The 16974-nt window shown below is 49.9% G+C and overlaps 1 long non-coding RNA gene across 2 annotated transcripts in view; it reads left to right on the plus strand.

Annotated features, from left to right (window-relative positions):
• LOC118544298 (uncharacterized) overlaps positions 1-16974 on the plus strand; it is an 89675-nt gene that overhangs the window by 66750 nt on the left and 5951 nt on the right. For both annotated transcript variants that reach the window (XR_004921513.2, XR_013450313.1), the window contains exon 3: positions 15651-15734. This is a non-coding gene — a long non-coding RNA (uncharacterized LOC118544298). The remainder of the gene's footprint in view (positions 1-15650; positions 15735-16974) is intronic.

The raw sequence follows: 16974 nt of genomic DNA on the forward strand, positions 1-16974 counted from the left end.
AGAATTTCCTTAAAATGTCTGTGGAGAGTATAGTGATATCCCCTCTTTAAGTACTGATATAGGTTATTTGTCCTCTGTGTGTGTGTGTGTGTGTGTGTGTGTGTGAGAGAGAGAGAGAGAGAGAGTTCGGTTAGAGGCTAATGAATTATTAGCCATATTAATGAATTATTGACCTTTTTTAAAAGAATAATCTCTCTGTTCATTGATTTTCTCTATTGTTTTTCTGTTTTCAGTTTCACTGATTTATCCTTTTTATTTCCTTCTTCTTGCTTTTCATGTATTTTCCTCTACTTTGTCAGTTTACTAAGGTAGAAACTTAGATTTTTGATATGAATATTTTTTCTTTTCTAATAAAAGCATTAAGTGCTAAAAGATTTCCTCTAATCTCTAAATTTGGACATAGTGTATTTTCAATTTCTTTTAAAAATATTTTTCTAATTTCCCTTGAGACATTTTCTTGTCACATGGATTATTTAGAAGTGTTAATTTATAAGTGTTTGTTGATTTTCCAGTTACCTTTTTGTTATTGATTTCCAGTTTAACTCCATTATTGTCAGAGAATGTGCTTTGAATTATTTAAATTCTTATAAGTTTGTTAAGGTTGTCTTATGACATAGGACACTATCTATTTTGGCAAATCTTCCAAGCGCACTTAAAAAAAATGAATTTGTGTTCTGATATTGTTGGATGGAGTATTCTATAAATGTCATTTAGATCCCTTTGGTAAATAGTGCTGTTCAATTCTTCTAAATTCTTACCGATTTTCTGCTCTACTTGTTCTATTGATTACTGAGAGAGTAATTGTTGAAGTCTCAAATTATAATTGTGTATGGCCATTTCTTCCTTCAGTTTTATCAATTTGTGCTTCATGTATTCAAAGCTCTCTTGTTAGATGTATACATAGTTAAGACTCATATTTTCTTGGTGTAATGACCTTTTATCATTGCTATGATGTCTACTTTTTCTGATATTTGTATATCCACTCCAATTTTATTAGTGTTTTCATGGTATATCACTTTGCATCCATTTACTTTTATCTTATCATAGCATCATATTTAAAGAGGGTTTCTTATTGACAACATATAATTGGTTCTTGTTTTTTTTTTTATTCCATTCTGATAATCTCTTTTAATTTGTACGTTTAGACCATTTACATTTAATGGAATTTTTTATATCCTTGTACTTAGGCCTACCATTTCATTATTTATTTTGTTTGTTCCCTTTGTTGTTGTTGTTGTTGTTGTTTTAGTGTTTCTCCTTTTCTTCTTTCATTTGGATTATTTGAATGTATTTTAGTATTTAATATTTCATTTTAATTTTTGAGTTTTTTACTCTATCTCTTTGAACTTTTATAAAGTGGTTTGCACTATGTATTACAATGCATGTTCTTAACTTTTCAAACTCTACATAGAATTAATATTTTACCATTTTGAGTGGAGTTTTAAAATCGTACCATCATATAGGTCTCTTTACCTTTCTCTCTTAATGCCTTAGCTGTCATATGTATTGCATCTGCCTACATTAAAAATCCCATCAGACAGTGTTACACTTTGTATGTTCAGTGGTCATGCATATTTTAAAGAATTTAAGGAGATCAAAGTAATCTTTTGTATTTATGCAGATATTTGCTGCTTCTGTGTTTTTCCTCAATTCCTGATCCTTCAAGTGTTCCCCAGCATCATTTCCCTCCCATCTAAAAATTTTCCTTCAGAATTTTTTCTTTTTTTAAGGGCAGGTCTACTGGTAATAAATTTTCTTGGTTTTCCTTTACCTTACAATGTTTTTATTTCACTTTCATTCTTGGATATTTTCACTGGATATAGAATTCTGGGTGGACAGAATTTTTCTTCTTTTTTCTTTCTTTCTTTCAGTACTATAAAAATTTGTAGCACATCCTTCTATTTTCTATGGTTTCTGATGAGAAACCCACTGTTATTCAAATTTGTGTGCCCCTATTTAGGGTATCATTTTTCTCTGGATGTGTTCAAGATTTTTTTCTTTGTCTATATTTAGGGCTTTGATTATGATGTTTTAGTCATGGATTTGTTTGAGTTTTATCTGGTTGGGGTTCACTGAGATTCTTGAATCTGTATGTTTCTATCTTATACAAAATTTGGGGAGTTTTCAGCCAAATATTATTTCAGCACCATAGTCTTTTATCTTCTCCTTCTGAAACTCTACTGGTACAAATGTTGGATCCTTTGGTATTACCCCACAGAATCCTGATGCTCTGTTAATTAATTTTTCCTCTCTGTCGTTCAGATTAGATTATTTCCACTGCTCTATCTTTAGGTTTACTCACTCCTTCCTTTGTTCATTCTGATGTTGAGCCCACCCAGTGAATTTTTAATTTCACTTATTGTAGCTTTCAGTTCTAAAATTTTCATTTGGTTTTTGTTTATATTTTCTATTTCTCTGATGAAATTTTCTATTTTCCCTTTTATCTCAAGGGAATTTCGCCTTACTTATTGAAACATGGTTATAATAACTGCTTTAAGTCTTCGATAATTCCAGTGTCTGTGTCATTAGGGTTGATGTGTTTCGATTGTCTTTTTCCTTGCAGGTTGAGATTTTTCTGGTTCTTCAAAACAAAGCATTTTGTGTTACGTCCTGGACATTTTGAATATTATGTTATCTGACTCTGTGTCTTCTTTAAATCCTAAAGAGAATGTTGATATTTTTGTTTTAGCAGACCGCTGACCTGGTTAGATTCAGGCTGCAAGTTCTGACCCACTTTCTGTGGGCTGTGGTTCCAAAGCCAACTCAGTGTTCAAGGACTTTGCAATGCTATTTAGATCTGTTCTTCCTAGACATCCTTTAGGTCATCCTGTGTAGGATCTGGATGGTGGTCTACATTTTAGCTCAGTTCTCAAAGCCTATTTAGAGACAGATCCATGCATATGCAGCTCATAGGTGAACAGGAATTCGTACATAACTCCTTGGGATTGCTTTCTTGAGCTCCTTCCTCCCCATTATCTCCAGACCTCTGGAGCCTCCCTTCCTCATCTGGTGGCCAGAAAGCCAGGATTTAGTTTTCCACTCTGCTGCACACCTCCCATGACTGCAACAGCAGGCAGGACCAATCTATGGGAGGGCACAGGGAGAGAAAAAGCTGTAAGACTTTGTCCCACACTCTTGGTGCCACAGCTCTTCTGGTCACAGAGAAGGTTTCACCTCCATTAGAGCTTTGGGCACAGTCCCTATAGCCACTGCCATTGTTGTCACTACTGCCACCATTACCACTTGGGGCTGGAGAGAGAGAAAAAACAGGAAGATGACCAAGGTATTGTCTTCACTCTCTGACAGGAGTCCCCTTCCTGCTCTTTAAACTAGGAAGAGAGGGTTTCTCTTGGAACTGTTTTTGTCTACACCCACTGCGCTATTCCAGGTTCTGGAGTGTCTTTGAGTCCAGGCTGGGCAGTGATGGAGGAAAAGTAAATAGGCAGCCTAGACCAATTTGCTTGGCACTTCACATTCTGGCCTCATTCTCCTGTCTGCTTACCACTTACTTTCCAGAGTCCCCAGATAACAGCTCGATGCATTCTGTCCAGGAATCCTAGTTCAGTGGAGAGACAGGATGAAATGTACATCTTACATCTGCCCCAGATCAGGAAACTTGACCCAGTGAATTTTTCATTCCAGATCTATTTTTTTTGCTCTAGAGTTTCCATTTGTTTCTATCTTTTTATGGTTTCAATGTCTCCTCTCATTTTTTTCATTGTTCTTTAAATCCTTGAATATGTTTATAAGAGCTTTTTTAAAATTACTGACTTCTAATTCCATCATCTCTGTTATTTCTCAGTCTGTTACTATTGACTCATTTTTCTTTTGCTTATGGGTTATATTTCCCCACCTTTTTGCATGGCTAGTAATTTTTATTTAATGCTGGACTTGAGATTATTATATTGCCGAATGTCTGGATTTTGTTGTCTTCCTTTACAGAGTGTTGCATTTTGTTCTGACAAGCATTTAGTTCCTTTGTGTACCAACTTGAACCTTTCAAGACTTGTTTTTAAACTTTGCTAAGCCTTTACCCGGGTCATTTCAGCTGTATTCTTAAGATGTGGCCTGTCTGAGGGTTTCTATTGAATTAATTTGGTGTTCAGTGAGGACTCCCCACTCTAACAGGTCAGAACTGAAGTGCCTCCCAACCCTATGTGAGCTCTGGCAATTGCACCTCTACTCGGTCTCTGTTCAGTACCATTTGCCTTATGTAGGTCACATTACTGTTCATCCAAAGACTCAAAGGGACCCTATGCAGATTCTTGAACCCCTTTCTTGCTTGGATCCCTCCTATCAAGTTCTCTACCCCCACAAAGTCTAGCTTCTTCAACCTCCCCAAACCACAGTTTTGTCTCCTCAGCTCAATGAGACTGCTATTCTCTGCTGGGGTCCCCTCTCTACACTGGGGTCCAGTAAATGCCTGCAGGCAGGAAGCCAGGTAGGTTATAGGGCTCATGTTATTTGTTTAGCTTCTCTGCGGGATCACATTGCTACGCTGCCTGTTGTCCAATATCTGCAAATAGTCATTTTGTGTTTTTTTCCCCTGGTTTTCAACGTGTTTACAGCAGGAGGGCTCATCGGCTGCCAGTTGCTCTTGTCATATCAGGAAGTGCAAGTCTGCTTATTTCCATTGGAATTATTGAATTATCTGACTGCTTTGACATCATGTAGACAAAGCTCTAGCCAGTTTTTAAAAATGTTACCTCATAAAGGAGACAGTCCCAGAAACTTGAACTATGGTAATTTTTGTGCAATTGGATTACCTTTTAAGATAGATTCCTGGCATATCCATGTGAAAGTGTTTTTGATTAGGAAAAAGCTGCCATACCCTAAGAAACTGCTCTATAGTAGTATTTGCAAAGGGGATTAAAAGCAAACTTGTAGTTCTTATTGTTACTACAAAAGTAATAAAAATTTGCATCATTGAAAATTTAGAATATAATGACAAGTAAAAAAAAAATCACCCATAATTCCATCATTTAGCAATTGTCTTCATTATTATTGTAATAAATAAGCACGGGTACTCTATTATCTGTATATCCACACAAATAATTTTATACGAAAATTGACTCCTAATGTATGACTTGTGCAAACATTATTTTTGAGGTGCCCTGGTAGGAGGAATCTGATGGGAGTGTTCAGGAGAAGCTTGTCAACAATGCAGATCTATAAGCAAGCTATCTGCTCCACTGATTCAAGTGGGCTGTCCCTGCATCTGGGTGATGGCTGGATATACGTCAAGAGTGGATGGATTGACTGAGAAGCCACCAAGGATGGAGGTCATCGGGGATGGCAGGGGAGTGTCTGTTGTCTCCCCTGGGCATGTGGTGAGGCACAGAAAGAATCCATAATCATGTCAGCCCCATCCTCATCCATACCCCCTAGGAGGCAGGATGGCAGATAGGGACATTAGGGACCATCTGTCCCATTAGTCCACAGAACCCTCTGGATTCACTCATTCGCAATAAATTTATATTCATTTCACTTTAAAAATAATAATGTGAAGCCAGCTAAAACAAAAGACACAAATTCAAGAAAGCTATATTGCTCAGATAATTTTTTTTTAAGATTTAATTTATTTATTTGACAGAGAGAGACACACAGCAAGAGAGGGAACACAAGCAGGGGGAGTGGGAGAGGGAGAAGCAGGCTTCCTGCGGAGCAGGGAGCCCAATGCGGGGCTCCATACCAGGACCCTGGGATCATGACCTGAGCCCAAGGCAGATGTTTAATGACTGAGCCACCCAGGCGCCCCTGCTCAGATAATTTTTTTAAGACAAGTTATAAAAGGACAGAATAGTTGTACTAAGAAACTTTAGACAAAAGCTAGTTGCTGTGAATAAGTTTAATTATTTAAATTTGACTTTCTTGGCAGCCAGGGCAAAAAAAGAAAAATAAAGTGTGTTGCAAAGCTCTTGCTTTCTAACACAGTCTCATGACTCCTTATCAGAAGCCCTGGGGGGGAAGATGTTTTTCTGAACTCAGAACATTTGAATTTTAGGCCATTAGTAAATGTGTATATACTGTATATTAAGTAATACTCTAACAGGATCGGGGGCAGCAACCCATTAGCAAGCATACTCATTTTTGTGTGGTGAAATATATAAATATTCATTCTGAGACTTGAATTATCCTTATATCTGACCAGGTAAGGTTTTGCCACTAAATGCGTTTGCCACTAACTTACGGAAAAAGTCTTGGTTTTCAGAAATATTTAGATTTCTGGAACTGTGCATAGGAGACTGGAGGCCTGTAATAGAAGCTGTTAATTAATCTCAAGGGAGAGAGAAATGTTTTCCTAGTTCAGAAATCTAATACCTCACGGACCTGAAGGATATTGCACAACGGAACAGGCAGGTTCACCCGTGGACGTTTTATAAGAAATGCATTGTTCCAGCCAACTCTGTGGAGCCCTCTTGGATGTATGTGGTCTGCAGCTGGCACGTGGGGACAGGGGTGGTGGGGAGCAGGGCATGGCGCTGGGTAAGAGATAACCCCCACCCTCCAGAGACACATTGTGGGGGGCCGAGTGTAACAGGGTGGACTGCCCCTGGTAGGGCCGGGGAGGGGGAGCCTCTGCAGGGGGGGTGAGAAGTGCACTGGGCAGTGAGCAGCAAGGCCCCAGGCTCAAGCGGGATGGAGCAGTCAGAACAGAGCCCCTCAGGGCGGGAAGTGCAAGGAGGGACAAGGGCAGTAGCAAGTGCCATATGCCCTGCACAGCCCTCTTCAGGGTGGGGCTTCACCCTCAGCTGGTAAAAGATGTGACATCCTGACATGGCAAAGCCCAGCAGAATGTGCTAGACCATTTCTTTCGGTGAGTCTATTTTATCAGAGAGGAACCCTTACCCAGGGACTCCCAGCGGACTTTGGCTCACATCTCATTGGCTGGACAGGTCACCGGTCCCTGGCCAGGGGGATGAGGGCAGAATGGCTAGCCATGACCCAGCAGGACGGATCCCCAAGTCACTGGCCAGAGGAGGAGGACCTGAATCAAAATAGACCCAAAACAGCAAGGAAAGGGGGAATGTTGGGGAGTAAGCAACCCACTGTGCTCTCCAGGGGTGGGGAGAAGGGAGTGGTGGGGACAAAGAGGGGAGGTCACTTCACAAACCTGGTGGGGATGATGACCACCAAGAGAAATAAACGTGCCTTGAAAACGAGGGGAAGGGTGCTCGGTGGGAGCTCGGTCCTGAGGTTCCTCCTCACTGGAGCTGTTCTGGTGGCATGCAGAGCCTCAGGCAAGGAGCAGGGCCTGACCTCTCTGTCAGCACAAGTAGAAGGGGGCGGGGGAAGGAGTGGCCCCCAGATCAGGCAACAATGCCAGTAGAGGGGGCGACAGACCTGAAATCTACAGGGCCAAGGTGCCCTTCATGCCTGCAGGGCAGAGCATCAGGGAAAGTTTACCTGCTCTCCGTCCTAATGGGGGAAAGTGATGGGTCCAGCCGGATACTCTGCTGATGAAAGGCTTTCTATCTATTCACCTTGACGCGCTCACATCTTCACAAGCACCCGGGAAGCCAGGCTCAAATGTAGCCTCCTAGACTCCCTTGTAAGCCCAAGGAAGTAGCCCTGGCCTGGGCCTCGCCCATTCCCTTTGCTCCCACTCCCCACCCAGCACACTCCTCCCTACACTGGAAACCCCAGGCCCACAGGTGTGCCCAGCTACGGAGAAGCAACCCTGGGAAGACCCAGGAAGCAGGTGGGGGGCATTTGGCAGGGAACTTCCAGGTCCCTGGTACCTGCTACATGGCCTAGAAGGGGCAGAGGCTCTGAGCGAGCATGTCCCCTGGGCCTGTGGGGAGGGGCACAGCTGGAGGAAGGCTCTGGAACAGGGTTTCTCTTGTGGGCTCTGAAGGGGGCAGGGGTCCCTGTACAGTGTGATAAATGGATACAGGGAATGAGGGGAGGGAGGACTCTAGAGGGACACCCTGGGGTCCGGTCTGGGCCAGGAGGAGGATGGTAGTTCCTTCACTAAGACGGAACTTCTCAGGGAAATAGCTGAGGTACATGCTTTCCATATTCTTTCGGGATCTTTTTTAGATGGTGTCATACCCCATTTAGTAGAACATGCCTCGACACACCAACCATTTCCCCATTAGTCCAGGGTTTGGGAAGGAGAGGAACGCAATGGTGGGTCCAAGGGAGAGGCTCTGCTTTTTTGTTTGGGTATTTTCTGTAGTTTTGTTTTTCAGTTTGTAAGAGTCTTGAGCAGATCTGTGCGCTCAGGGAAGGAGTCCATGGACATGGGCAGAGCATTCTTGCTCTTTTCTGTTATGTGTATAAAAGCCATATTCTTGGGGGGTCACATGTGGGTGGCTGGAGCCTTGGGTTCAAGGGCTCCCTTTCTTCCCTGCAGCCAAGTGTGGCCCAGCCTGGGGGCCCGACGTCAGAACCACCTGTGGACTGGGAAGGAAGAGGGAGTGTATGGGAGCCCTGGGCTGGGGGCAGGCCCTGGTCCTGGCTCTGCCCCACAGGGCACCCTTGGCTGGGGCGACCCCACAGCCCCTCTCTGAGCCTTAGGGCCCAGGCTCCGAGAACACTGGGCTCAGAGGCCCTCTCACGGAGAAGGGGCCAGTGACAGAGACAAAGGGATGAGGCTGGAGTCAAGTCAGGGCCTAGGTGCCAAGCAGACCCCAGAAGGAGCCCAGTTGGCACACCCTGGACAAGAGGCCCTCTCTTGTTTTACAACTCTGTGTTTTCTTCTGTTTCCATGGTCCCCCGAAACCCTGCCTGGCCAGGCTCCAGCTGCGTGGGGTCAGATGTGAGGATGCAGAGTCCTGATCAGAAGGAAGGCGTTGGGGCACACCCGTCCGGCCCAAGGCCCACCCTCTGTGGTCATGTGCTTGCCAGCCAGGTGGAGGCCCACAATGCAGCTTTGTGCGGCAGCTGGCTGGGAACATGCGCCGCGTGTCTGGGGAGCTCTGGCCGCCGGTGGTGCCAGCCGTGGAGGCCAGAGATGCCTGGGAGGGAGGATGCGCCCAGCCCAAGCCTCCAGGGCCCTGGGCCAGGGGCTCTCCAGGAAACACCTGGGCTGGCCCGGCGGCCCCTAATCACACCTGGGACCGTGGGGGCTGTGTCTGGGGAAGAGGCAACCTGCAACAGCGCCTGGCCATCAGGCCCCCAAACTCGCAGGGCCTCCATCACTAGGCCTCTCAGCGGGACTGACACAGCCTGCCTCGGGGCAGGGGGCGGGTGCCAACAGAGCCCCTGGTCTAGGATAAAATAAGACAATGAGGGCAGCCTGGTCAATATTTATAAAGCTGAATATACCCGGTTTTTAATATAAGGTTTTTTTCCGACGTAAAAACATCCTCTTTTTAAAAATGAAATGATTACAGGGGCGCCTGGGTGGCTCAGTCGTTAAGCATCATCTGCCTTCGGCTCAGGTCATGATCCCAGGGTCCTGGGATCGAGCCCCGCATGGGGCTCCCTGCTCCGCGGGAAGCCTGCTTCTCCCTCTCCCACTCCCCCTGCTTGTGTTCCCTCTCTCGCTGTCTCTCTGTCAAATAAATAAATAAAATGAAATGATTACAGTAGATAGAGGTGGTTTTGTGATGACACCCTTAATGGACAAAATAAAAAATTGGCAACCCTATTTTCATTCCTCTTCAAAACAAATTTGGTTCATGAAGCTTCCAGATGCTGACATTACGGCGCCGGCAGAGGCTCGCTGGGGCCTTGCGGAAGAGCCGCTGGCGAGCAGTCGGGCCTCTGTGGGAGTTTCCAGAAGCTGGCACTGGAGAAGGGGTTTCCCTCCACCCAGGGCCTTCTCCCCTCTGGAGTGGGAAGAGTACTGACTATTGAGGTTCCTCGCTTATGACTGAATCACTGAGCAAGGTATAGATGGAGTGTGTGCCCAGAGGGGAGGGTGCATGTCCTCCTTGTCGCCCCCACCCTTGTCAGCCTCCCCTGCCTTTTGCACAGCCTGCCCCCCACCAGCCTGGGGGAAGCAGAGTGGGGGAGTCGGGCCAGAGTCGGGAGCCAGGATGTGTCGCGACCCTGGGCAGGGAGAGCCCTCCTCAGGTCTTCCCTTGGAGGATGAGGTGGTGCTGGGGGACTCTTCACAGTTGCCTGAGTACTGAGGAGAAGGGAGATGCTTCTCCTCTGATAACTTAGCCTGACCTGAGAGAAGCAGAGGCCCCTCAGCCCGAAGGCACCGACCTCATCCCCTGCCTGGTGGGGGTGGACAGGAGGGGGTGGCCCATCTGCCACGGCTGCCCAGCTGCAAGATCCTTCTGGGACCCTGCAGCCGGAGACCCTGCAGCCACGTGGGTCCACAGGGACTTGACTGACAGGAGATTCTCTCAGGCCCGAGGCTGGCCCCTACCAGATTAGGCCATTTGGAGGGAACATCCAGGGCGTGGGGTTATCCCTAAGAAGGCCTAGCAGGAACATTGCTTTTCATTCACTGAAGTGTTTAAGAAACAAATGCTGTTTTGGTTCTTCTTTTTGAATGACGCAGCAGTTTAATTAATTAGGGAAAAAAGCTCTCAAATAGGTTTGTTTCCTCTTCGAGTTGGATTTGCATTAAGCTTTTTTTTCTAAAAAAAAAAATGCCGGAAGGCCTTTCTAACTGGGCCTGATTCTCCCAAGATTTTAACCCATTTCAGTTCTGTGGATAAGGGTAGGAATGGTGGCTGAGGGGGACGTGCCCAGAGCAGCGCAGAAAGGCCTGCAGCTCTGAGGGCTCCTCTCAGCCTCTCACCCTCTCACTCAGGCTCCACAGGAACTCACAGTGGCTGCCTCCCTACTCAGAGAAAGGGAAGGGAAGAGCGGCTTCCAGGCTTGGAAATCATCTTACCCTCCCCCACCCCCACCCCTCACTGCCCAGTCTGGGTCTTTCTGTGTGCTTGATGGGGATTGGGGGGGTGGGCACTGTGGGGCAGAGGCAGTGGGCAGGCCCTCACCAGATGCTGTGAGTTCCGTGCTGGGACCCTTGCGCCCAGTGTGGCCCCCAAGAAGTTCACGGCTTTAGTAGGAAGCCGGGTGGGCAAATGAATAAACACAGCCATACGGGACCGCACAGGTTGCTGGGAGAGCGGGAGGGCAGGGCAAGCCCCCAGGAAAGAAAAAGGATGTCCAGGGGCTGTGTCACCTGTCCAGACCAGGGAACAGGGTGTGTGAGGGCTGGGAGACACGGTGCATTGTGCCAAGTGCAATGTGCAGTCTCGCTGGAGGGTTACGGGTGCTCCTCAACCCAGCCCTGAGTCCAACTCACCAGGAAGGAGCTTCTGCAAAGCAGGACTCCCAGACTTTTCCCCAGAGCAGGGCACTTATAGTTCCAGGTGTGCTCACTCGAGCACCTGGAGGCCAGAGGAAGGGCTGAGGCTGGGAAGTGGCCAGGGGAGGCACATGTCACCTGTTTTTTCTCATCTGGGCAGCGGAGGCTGCTGGGGGAGAAAAGCAAGGTCACGCACAAAGCACGCAAGGTGCAGAGGTCCCTAGGCCAGTCGAGTCATTGGATTTTCTCTGGGAGTGTGAGGCAGCCAGGCCACCCACCAGGAGAGGGTGGCCAGCGTGCTGGACACGGAGTGGGTGGGGGGGGGTGGGGGGCAGTGGAAGAACAGACTCTGGACCAGCCTCGGGGTGGCTGGGCCGTGTGCCAGGGTGGCCTCAGCCTCCTCAGCCTGGTTCGGAGTCAGTGTCCCTGCCTGGTCCCTGGCCCAGAGGTGAGATGGAGCGCACTTGTTTCTGGGCCTTGTTGCTGGGGCGTGCCAGGGTTTTCTCTGTCCGACACGAGTGGAGAAGCCTCCAGCACCTTGCTCCCTCTACAACACCCACTGTCCAGGCAATATCAGAAGGCCCTGAGCATCATTAGCTCTAGGACCTAGGTGGGCGACAGAAGCAGGGGGTAGAGGGGAGGCACCAAGAAATGGAGGAAATTCCCCAGGACTAGCTGGACACGGGGAGCTGTAAGCATCTAGCTGAGCAGGGCTCCCAGCCTGTTCCCTGGAATTTCAGACAAGGCCACCGGGACCCTAAGAGGTTGCATGCTTGTCCCAAAAGCTTCAAAGTGCCCTCAGGAGCACGCTGAGAGGGGGCATTGAGGATGAAAGAAACATAATCCTTAAAGAGGTTCAACCTAAAATAGAGTCTAATATCTAAATGACAGATGCTTAATTTCTCACAATATTTCTGTCATCAGGCCTGGCCAGATAGTCTTGTTTGCCCAAGACCACGAGGGATGTATTTGGAGTTGCTGTGCACCAGAGAGAGACCATCCCCAAACATGCCTGTGGGCCCCACTGGCCCCTAAGTCAAGCCAAGGGCTTGCTTATGCCAGGGACCCAGAGCCCCGCACCTTGCCGAGGCCCGTCTGGCTGGAAGAGGGGCTTCGGAGAATAGGCAGGTGACCTCGGGCTCTGACAGAGCCTCACCACTCAAAACCGCTCTGCCCAACCCTGAAATCCCTTGGCAGGAGACAAAACTGTGTCTGCGGTGATTGGTGATCATGTGCTATAGCACAGGTGGTCTGGGAAAGAAGGGGATACCAATTCCCACCATGGCGAGACGGGGGCGTCTCAGACTTTTCCCCAAACCTGCCACCCCAAACACCCGAGAGCAAATAAGATCCAAGAGGGCATCCTGCCAAGCCACCTGCGTAAGATTCATTTTACCTAGAATGTCACATGGGTTTCCTATACTATTCCTTCTCCTCCTGGGTTTAACTCTTTTTTAAAGGTGCTCTAAAGTAGTCACGGTTGCATACAGAGTGCGGCTCGCCCTCCTGGCCCTCCTGCTCCTCGTTTGAGAACTAAGCTGCTGACCACCTGTGCCCAGCCCCTCCTAACTGCAGCCCCCAGTGCCTGCATGAGGGCAGCAAGGCAGAGAGGGTGGAGCTTTGAAGGGAAGTGGGGACAAGTCCAGAGGCCCCTGACAGGCCTGATGAGCCAGTTGTGGGGTGTTCGTGAGACAGCGGTGAGGAAGTGGGCGCAAGGGACCAAAGCCTGGAGCCAGCCTGGCCCGTCCCCCAGGCAGCCAAGTGGGGAGGAAGGAAGTACAGACAGAGGCCCTTCTGGGGTGCTCCCCTCCACCAGGGCCCCACTATCCTTGCCTGCTCCCTGTATTGATCTATAGGCCCGTCTCAACAGGGAAAAAGGAGCCTTGTGCATCCTGGACAGGGGACAGAGGAGGGGCTGTCCACTGGGCTGGGGTTGACACATCAGAGATCATCTGCTGCCCTTCCCGGCAAGGGTCAGGCCTGGAAGGTGCTGAGCATAGCCCACCCAACGCAGCTCTTGATGGCCCTCAGGAGGTTGGCTTCATGCCATGGGGCAAGGCCAGTGGTCTGGGCGGTGCCTTCCTGGGGAGACGGAGGTGGTAGAATGACTTGGCGGGTTCCAAGCTGGAAGGGCTGGGGGAGGGGAGCAGGGGCAAGGGGCTTGAAAAGCAGGGGACCCACACCTGTGTTCTTGCAGAAGGCCCCCTGGGGAGCCCTCTTGCCCAAAGGAAATGCAATCTGCCTTCTTCCTCTTCTGTAGTCATTATTTATTTATCTGGAAGATACTTTGGTGGCAGGAATCCAGGGCTGCACACAGCCGACTCTAATGAGGGCAATAGGGACCAGAAAAGGGACAAAGCTGTCCCTCTGGGGCTGCCGTGGGAGGCTAAGAGCCTCTGCGTCAGTGGAGTCCCGCACCTGCTCTGAAGCATGCTCCACTCCCTCCCAGCCTTTCACTCCCAGGCACGGAGGCGCAGGTGTGGACCGGTCAGATCCTCATTTCACAGCTGGGGAGACTGAGGCCCGGGAGTCACCCCACGGGGCCACGTGCACACCCAGGGCTACAGAGGTGTTGCCCCGAGGAAGCCCGGCCGGGGACCCGGAGCTTTCCCCTGTACACTAGGTGCTGCCCGCCTGCTGTAAATTACAACTGCTGGTTGTTGCTATGGTGACTGGTTGTGTTATTCCATCACTGCTGAGCTGTGTGCACCGCCTCGCTCCAAGACGGTCCGTTTCTGCAGGAGTCAATGTCGGCCTCCAGGTGTGTGTGTGGATACCAGCCACCAGCTTGGCGCTGCACACTGTTCTTCCTGGCACGCCCTCCCTCTTCCCTGGGCCCCGTGGAGCCTAGGGCCCGGCCGCACTCAGCCCCACTCCTCTCCGCGGGTGCTGTGCGGGCTGCTGGTCTACCCTTCCCAGGTCCTGCGCAGTCAGCTCCCCTGTGTCCGTACCTGAGAGCATCTGCATTCTTGTTTAAGCTGAAGAGAATTCTTATATGCACGGACAGACCATAATCCATCGAACCCACCCCTGCAAATGGACAGTTGGGTGATTTCTAATCTCTGGCTGCTACAAACAAATCTTTGAAGAATAACCTTGAATATTTGTCATTTTGCACATGGGAGAATGTTTGTAGAATAAATTCCTGGAAATCGCCTTATTGGGAAATAAGTGTATGTATTTGTAAGCCTGGTAAATATTGCCAAATGGCTGTCCATCGTTATTACCCATTGCATGCTTATTATGGGCCAGGCACTGACTTGACACTGTATCTGGATTATCTCATTCATCTCTCCACAACCCTGTGAGAGAGGTGATTCCTCTCTTCCTTTTACACACAAGGAAACTGAGGCTCAGAGAAATTTGGAAATTTGCCAGATCACTGTAGTATGTGTCTTTTGGGCAGGCAGGCCCAGCCCTGGGACCCCATTCAAGGTCCGTGTGCCCATGAGTCCATGGATGGGCCTTTCTCACACCAGCCAGCCTCCCCCTGGAACCAGGTGGCCCACCCTGGGGCCTTGGCACACACAGTCCCTCTGCCGATGAGTCCGTCCACCCCAGACACCGTCCCCAGCCTAGCCGGCTCAGCCTCAGGGGCGCCTGCTCAGAGGGGCCTCTCCCAGCTGCCTGGTCTCATTCTTCCCGGGTGGTTGCACAGTTTGAGGTAATGTCCTTCTGCCTCTGCTTCTTTCTTCTGGTCCTGTCACCTCCTGGCTGGACTGAGAGTCCCCTAGAGAGCTCAGCCCTGGCCCTGCATGGTGCACCGGGCAGTGCCCACTAAGCCAAGCTGCGGAGCACAACGGGGAGGAGCAGGGCAAGATCGGGGTCTAGAAGCGCCCCGCCTCAGACTGCGGGCGGGTGGGGGCCTGGAGACCTCACTTCATCTGCATCACAAAACGGTTCGCTGTGCCCAGGGCAGAGATTGCTGGGAACCGCCTCCTTCGTTTGCATAACAAAAGCGACTGCCCAGAGCCTGGGGGCAGCCGTTCTAAGCCGCTTTGTTGAGAGCTCTGGGCTGTGCTCGGCCAGCCCCAGCGCAGGTCGTTCCCGGCCTCCACGGCCACCCTGGCGGACAAAAGCCACATTGTGGGGCAAGCAGCAGCTGCCGGCATCTGCTCCCAGTGCCGCCGCCCAGAGCCCTCGAGGCTCCTCGGTGCAAATGCTGTCCTTGCCAGGGACACGGCCGCGCGGTCAGAGCCCGATGCCCGGGGGCCTCCCCCAGAACACCGGAGGGAGCGGGCTGACCCTACCTGATGAAATGAGGTCTCCAGGTCACCTGGTGACCAACGGTGACCCCAGATTTGAAGGAAGGAAGATAACTGACATGGTATGTGCACCTGCCACATGGTGGGTGCCATAACCCACATTGAAATGTTACGTTATTTGATGCTCCCCTCACAGCAGGTGTTTTTTTTGCTCTGTTCAGATGGGGAAACAGACTCAGAGAGGTTCCCGAGGCGGCCCAGCATCACACAGCAGAGCGGAGGTTTCAAGGACCCATCCCCTCAAGGTCTGTTTTTCTTGGCTATCCCTGAGGCTCCTTCCACCCCTCACTCCTTTTCCACTTTCCCTTTCTGAGCTTCTCAACCTTCTTTCTCTTTCCTGTGCCCCCTCCGCACCCCTGCATGGCATCTAGCTGCCTACTGGACTCACCTGGGAGCCCCTACTGAGGCTCTTGCCTATGTCGGGGCTCCCCCAGCACACGACTGGACTGTCGGCTCTTGACACGCTTCTTGGGGCCCATGCCATCGGCAGGCGTCACTTGCCTCCTGGAGCACTGCCCTCCCCCCCTCCCCCCCAGCACACCCTGCTGATCTTGGGCTGCCTCTACTGTCACACCCAAATTTCCTTCTGTCCCCAAGGGACCCACACACTCCCGCTAACCCACCCAGCCTTGCACACATCTCAGCTTCCCTGGATGCCCCTTCATGCTCCCACCGAGCTTTGCTGCCTTCTGTCTGCACTAGGCATGAGTTCCCTCTGCATTTGGGCACCCTGGGTACTTAGCTCAGGAGCCACACCTCCATGCCTCCCAGCAGCCACCACTCATGGACCTAAATGAACTTGCCAATTGTACTCCACATGAGAATGCTGCAGCTTCTCTGGCTTCCGGGAGAGACGTTTAACCCTGTAGGGGTCTCCAGCTAACCTACCTGAAGGGGCAGGGTTGTGCGGGCCACAGATGGAAATGCACCCACGTGCCCACAGGGAGTGGCCGGTGAGGCCTTGACATGATATGAGCGGCATAGGGAAACTAACGGGTAAACCAACGGGACAGTAAGAGCACGGGAGAGGCCAAGTACCCCCCAGAGTCCCCATGGGGTGTGCGGGGCAGTGCCTTGAACCAGGAAACAGCTGTATAGAAAGGGCTTCTCTCAAAGCAATGGCTTGCTTTAGGATAATCCTGTGCAGGACCATTCATCTTAGTGGGAGAAGCTAGAGTCGTGCAGCACAGCTGGGGGAAGAAGGACGAGAGGGTGTGCTCCCTTTAGATTCAGGGGATGCCCCGTCCCACCTGTGAGGAGGCTCCGTGGGCTTACAGTTGCCTCCACCAAGCTCAAGGTGAGCTTGAAAATCCCAGGCCCCTGCGGCTCTCTGGGAAAGCTGCCATCAGCCCTCATCAGGGAAACCCTGCCAGTCTGAAGCAGGCCAGAGGCCGGGAATTGGGAACACTTCATCCTCGCCCCCTCGCCACTAGGAACATAAACACCCACACATCAGAGCATGCTCACTTCTTAGGTATCCAACTA

The sequence above is a fragment of the Halichoerus grypus genome, chromosome 8 (assembly GCF_964656455.1).
Source record: "Halichoerus grypus chromosome 8, mHalGry1.hap1.1, whole genome shotgun sequence".
In the NCBI taxonomy this organism is placed as follows: domain Eukaryota; kingdom Metazoa; phylum Chordata; class Mammalia; order Carnivora; family Phocidae; genus Halichoerus; species Halichoerus grypus.